The sequence below is a fragment of the Aquarana catesbeiana genome, linkage group LG11 (genome assembly GCF_042186555.1).
Source record: "Aquarana catesbeiana isolate 2022-GZ linkage group LG11, ASM4218655v1, whole genome shotgun sequence".
NCBI classification, from domain to species: Eukaryota; Metazoa; Chordata; class Amphibia; order Anura; family Ranidae; genus Aquarana; species Aquarana catesbeiana.
The window spans coordinates 29740038-29747947 of NC_133334.1; positions in this window are offsets into that span (position 1 = coordinate 29740038).

Genomic DNA, 7910 nt, shown 5'->3' on the forward strand with positions numbered 1-7910 from the left:
CCAAGTCCTGAACCCCCCCAGACCCCGGCCCAAATCCTGAACCTCCAGACCCCGGCCCAAATACTGAACCCCCCAGACCCCAGCCCAAATACTGAACCCCCCAGACCCCGGCCCAAATCCTGAACCTCTGGCCCAAATCCTGAACCTCCAGACCCCCGGCCCAAAATCCTGAACCTCTGGCCCAAATCCTGAACCCCCCAGACCACGGCCCAAATCCTGAACCCGCGGCCCAAATCCTGAACCCCCAGACCGCGGCCCAAATCAATTTCAGAGGCAGAGGTAGCATTTTCAACTAAAATACTCTACTGCTTTGTACAAGTCTGTCTCTCCCTCCCCCACCCCAGCTGAGTGCCCCCTTAGCAAGCCATCTACTATGGGGGCACTCAGGTAGGCTTGATCCCGAAGCACATGCTGCGTTTATTGACACACACAGTGCGGCTCTGCCTCGTCCTCTGCTCCCTCTTCACAGGAGGCGATTGACAGCACCAGGAGCCTCTATATCCAGTGAGGACAGAAAGATGGAGTGCAGAGAGCCACAGCGCTGGATCGAGATGGGGCTCAAGTATAAGGGGGGAGTATATCGAGCTACACACAGGAGTTTTTTTTACCTAAATGCTTAGCATGTAATACGAAAAAAAACAAACACACACACACACACACACACACACCTACCTTTAGAGCCACTTTAAGTTTAGTAACAAACTCAATATCAGTGCATGTAGTGTGGCGCCCATCAGGAGCATAAAATGAAGGCACACAGAGTTATGGCAGAAACTGAGTGTGGGAACACCAACAATCCACAACCTCTGTATCACAAGGCTGCAAACACACATGGCGGCCGTCACACAGTAAATCTCCACTTACTACATGGATAGTTATAAATATCACAGGAGTTATTTTTCGAGCCGATGTGTGCCCAAGATACCAACGGTTGGCTATTTATAGGCACACGTAGTGTTTCTGTTGTAGTGTGTGCAGTATGACAATATACAGGCAAGATCTGCAAGGATCCTGAACAGAAGAGCTTACCATCAAGGTAGGAATACCAGATTATATTACTAAAAGTGAATCTCAAACACAAGAACAAAAAATTTTGTATAATGCAATTTACCCATCCTTAGATGTGGTAACATTAGGTCGTTTCTGACACCTAACCTTTAATTTTAAACTTGGTGATCCCGCCATTAACAACTCCTGATCTAGTATGACAACACTCCTCTACTGTGCTGTATTTAGGGAAGAGCAGCAGTGTCACTCCAAGACAGAAAATGTTAGGACTACAAAACACCCCCCTCCTCTACACGTAGGTCCATTACTCTCAATGACCACCGACACAGGGGCGCCCCCTCCTGCCACCCACACGAGCGCCACTCCTGCCACCCACACGGGTGCCAGTCCTCCCACCGACACACACACACACACAGGGGTGCCACTCCTCCCACCGACACACACACACACACAGGGGTGCCACTCCTCCCACCGACACACACACACAGGGGTGCCACTCCTCCCACCGACACACACACACACACACACACACAGGGGTGCCACTCCTCCCACCGACACACACACACACACACACACAGGGGTGCCACTCCTCCCACCGACACACACACACACACACACACACACACACACACACACACACACAGGGGTGCCACTCCTCCCACCGACACACACACACAGGGGTGCCACTCCTCCCACCGACACACACACACAGGGGTGCCACTCCTCCCACCGACACACACACACAGGGGTGCCACTCCTCCCACCGACACACACACACAGGGGTGCCACTCCTCCCACCGACACACACACACAGGGGTGCCACTCCTCCCACCGACACACACACACAGGGGTGCCACTCCTCCCACCGACACACACACACAGGGGTGCCACTCCTCCCACCGACACACACACACACACACACACACACACACAGGGGTGCCACTCCTCCCACCGACACACACACACACACACACAGGGGTGCCACTCCTCCCACCGACACACACACACACACAGGGGTGCCACTCCTCCCACCGACACACACACACACACACAGGGGTGCCACTCCTCCCACCGACACACACACACACACACACACACACACACAGGGGTGCCATTCCTCCCACCGACACACACACACACACACACACACACAGGGGTGCCACTCCTCCCACCGACACACACACACACACACACAGGGGTGCCACTCCTCCCACCGACACACACACACACACACACACACACACACACACACACACACACAGGGGTGCCACTCCTCCCACCGACACACACACACAGGGGTGCCACTCCTCCCACCGACACACACACACACACACACACACACACACACACGGGTGCCACTCCTCCCACCGACACACACACAGGGGTGCCACTCCTCCCACCGACACACACACACACAGGGGTGCCACTCCTCCCACCGACACACACACACACACACAGGGGTGCCACTCCTCCCACCGACACACACACACACACACACACACACACACACACACACAGGGGTGCCACTCCTCCCACCGACACACACACACACACACAGGGGTGCCACTCCTCCCACCGACACACACACACACACAGGGGTGCCACTCCTCCCACCGACACACACACACACACAGGGGTGCCACTCCTCCCACCGACACACACACACAGGGGTGCCACTCCTCCCACCGACACACACACACACACAGGGGTGCCACTCCTCCCACCGACACACACACACACACACACACACACAGGGGTGCCACTCCTCCCCGACGACACACACACACAGGGGTGCCACTCCTCCCACCGACACACACACACACACAGGGGTGCCACTCCTCCCACCGACACACACACACACACACACACACGGGTGCCACTCCTCCCACCGACACACACACAGGGGTGCCACTCCTCCCACCGACACACACACACACACACACACACACACACAGGGGTGCCACTCCTCCCACCGACACACAGGCGCCATGCCTCCCACCGACACACACACACATGGGGCGCCACGCCTCCCAACCACACATGGTGCGCCCCCCCTCCCACCGACACACACACACACACACACACACAGGGGTGCCACTCCTCCCACCGACACACACACACACACGGGTGCCACTCCTCCCACCGACACACACACACACACACACACACACACAGGGGTGCCACTCCTCCCACCGACACACAGGCGCCATGCCTCCCACCGACACACACACACATGGGGCGCCACGCCTCCCAACCACACATGGTGCGCCCCCCCTCCCACCAACACACACACACACACACACACACACACACACACAGGGGTGCCACTCCTCCCACCGACACACACAGGGGTGCCACTCCTCCCACCGACACACACACACACACGGGTGCCACTCCTCCCACCGACACACACACACACACACACACACACACACACACAGGGGTGCCACTCCTCCCACCGACACACAGGCGCCATGCCTCCCACCGACACACACACACATGGGGCGCCACGCCTCCCAACCACACATGGTGCGCCCCCCCTCCCACCGACACACACACACACACAGGGGTGCCACTCCTCCCACCGACACACACACACACACAGGGGTGCCACTCCTCCCACCGACACACACACACACACACACACACACACAGGGGTGCCACTCCTCCACCGACACACACACACACAGGGGTGCCACTCCTCCACCGACACACACACACACAGGGGTGCCACTCCTCCCACCGACACACACACACACACACACACACAGGGGTGCCACTCCTCCCACCGACACACACACACACACACACACAGGGGTGCCACTCCTCCCACCGACACACACACACACACACACAGGGTGCCACTCCTCCCACCGACACACACACACACACACACACAGGGGTGCCACTCCTCCCACCGACACACACACACACACACACACAGGGGTGCCACTCCTCCCACCGACACACACACACACACACACAGGGGTGCCACTCCTCCCACCGACACACACACACACACAGGGGTGCCACTCCTCCCACCGACACACACACACACAGGGGTGCCACTCCTCCCACCGACACACACACACACAGGGGTGCCACTCCTCCCACCGACACACACACACACACACACACAGGGGTGCCACTCCTCCCACCGACACACACACACACACACACACACAGGGATGCCACTCCTCCCACCGACACACACACACACACACACACACAGGGGTGCCACTCCTCCCACCGACACACACACACACACACACACAGGGGTGCCACTCCTCCCACCGACACACACACACACACACACAGGGGTGCCACTCCTCCCACCGACACACACACACACAGGGGTGCCACTCCTCCCACCGACACACACACACACAGGGGTGCCACTCCTCCCACCGACACACACACACACAGGGGTGCCACTCCTCCCACCGACACACACACACACAGGGGTGCCACTCCTCCCACCGACACACACACACACACAGGGGTGCCACTCCTCCCACCGACACACACACACACACACACACACACACACAGGGGTGCCACTCCTCCCACCGACACACAGGCGCCATGCCTCCCACCGACACACACACACATGGGGCGCCACGCCTCCCAACCACACATGGTGCGCCCCCCCTCCCACCGACACACACACACACACACACACACACACACACACAGGGGTGCCACTCCTCCCACCGACACACACAGGGGTGCCACTCCTCCCACCGACACACACACACACACGGGTGCCACTCCTCCCACCGACACACACACACACACAGGGGTGCCACTCCTCCCACCGACACACACACACACACACAGGGGTGCCACTCCTCCCACCGACACACAGGCGCCATGCCTCCCACCGACACACACACACACATGGGGCGCCACGCCTCCCAACCACACATGGTGCGCCCCCCCTCCCACCGACACACACACACACAGGGGTGCCACTCCTCCCACACACACACACAGGGGTGCCACTCCTCCCACCGACACACACACACACAGGGGTGCCACTCCTCCCACCGACACACACACACACACACACACACACACAGGGGTGCCACTCCTCCCACCGACACACACACACACACACACAGGGGTGCCACTCCTCCCACCGACACACACACACACACACACACACAGGGGTGCCACTCCTCCCACCGACACACACACACACACACACACACAGGGGTGCCACTCCTCCCACCGACACACACACACACACACACAGGGGTGCCACTCCTCCCACCGACACACACACACACACACACAGGGGTGCCACTCCTCCCACCGACACACACACACACACACACACAGGGGTGCCACTCCTCCCACCGACACACACACACACACACACACACACACAGGGGTGCCACTCCTCCCACCGACACACACACACACAGGGGTGCCACTCCTCCCACCGACACACACACACAGGGGTGCCACTCCTCCCACCGACACACACACACAGGGGTGCCACTCCTCCCACCGACACACACACACACACAGGGGTGCCACTCCTCCCACCGACACACACACACACGGGTGCCACTCCTCCCACCGACACACACACACACGGGTGCCACTCCTCCCACCGACACACACACACACACACACGGGTGCCACTCCTCCCACCGACACACACACACACACGGGTGCCACTCCTCCCACCGACACACACACACACACACGGGTGCCACTCCTCCCACCGACACACACACACACAGGGGTGCCACTCCTCCCACCGACACACACACACAGGGGTGCCACTCCTCCCACCGACACACACACACACATGGGGCGCCACGCCTCCCAACCACACATGGTGCGCCCCCCCTCCCACCGACACACACACACACAGGGGTGCCACTCCTCCCACCGACACACACACAGGGGTGCCACTCCTCCCACCGACACACACACACACAGGGGTGCCACTCCTCCCACCGACACACACACACACAGGGGTGCCACTCCTCCACCGACACACACACACACACACACACACACACACACACACACACACACAGGGGTGCCACTCCTCCCACCGACACACACACACACAGGGGTGCCACTCCTCCCACCGACACACACACACAGCGGTGCCACTCCTCCCACCGACACACACACACACAGGGGTGCCACTCCTCCCACCGACACACACACACACACACAGGGGTGCCACTCCTCCCACCGACACACACACACACACACAGGGGTGCCATTCCTCCCACCGACACACACACACACAGGGGTGCCACTCCTCCCACCGACACACACACACACACACACACACAGGGGTGCCACTCCTCCCACCGACACACACACACACACACAGGGGTGCCACTCCTCCCACCGACACACACACACAGGGGTGCCACTCCTCCCACCGACACACACACACAGGGGTGCCACTCCTCCCACCGACACACACACACACAGGGGTGCCACTCCTCCCACCGACACACACACACACACACACACAGGGGTGCCACTCCTCCCACCGACACACACACACACACACACACACAGGGGTGCCACTCCTCCCACCGACACACACACACACACACACAGGGGTGCCACTCCTCCCACCGACACACACACACACACACAGGGGTGCCACTCCTCCCACCGACACACACACAGGGGTGCCACTCCTCCCACCGACACACACACACACACACACACACACAGGGGTGCCACTCCTCCCACCGACACACACACACACAGGGTGCCACTCCTCCCACCGACACACACACACACAGGGGTGCCACTCCTCCCACCGACACACACACACACACACACACACACAGGGGTGCCACTCCTCCCACCGACACACACACACACACACACAGGGGTGCCACTCCTCCCACCGACACACACACACACACACACAGGGGTGCCACTCCTCCCACCGACACACACACACACACACACACACACACAGGGGTGCCACTCCTCCCACCGACACACACACACACACACACAGGGGTGCCACTCCTCCCACCGACACACACACACACACAGGGGTGCCACTCCTCCCACCGACACACACACACACACAGGGGTGCCACTCCTCCCACCGACACACACACACACACAGGGGTGCCACTCCTCCCACCGACACACACACACACACAGGGGTGCCACTCCTCCCACCGACACACACACACACAGGGGTGCCACTCCTCCCACCGACACACACACACACAGGGGTGCCACTCCTCCACCGACACACACACACACACACACACACACAGGGGTGCCACTCCTCCCACCGACACACACACACACACACACACACACAGGGGTGCCACTCCTCCCACCGACACACACACACACACACACAGGGGTGCCACTCCTCCCACCGACACACACACACACACACACACACACAGGGGTGCCACTCCTCCCACCGACACACACACACACAGGGGTGCCACTCCTCCCACCGACACACACACACACAGGGGTGCCACTCCTCCCACCGACACACACACACACACAGGGGTGCCACTCCTCCCACCGACACACACACACACACAGGGGTGCCACTCCTCCCACCGACACACACACACACACAGGGGTGCCACTCCTCCCACCGACACACACACACACACACACACACACACAGGGGTGCCACTCCTCCCACCGACACACAGGCGCCATGCCTCCCACCGACACACACACACATGGGGCGCCACGCCTCCCAACCACACATGGTGCGCCCCCCCTCCCACCGACACACACACACACACACACACACACACACACACACACACAGGGGTGCCACTCCTCCCACCGACACACACAGGGGTGCCACTCCTCCCACCGACACACACACACACACGGGTGCCACTCCTCCCACCGACACA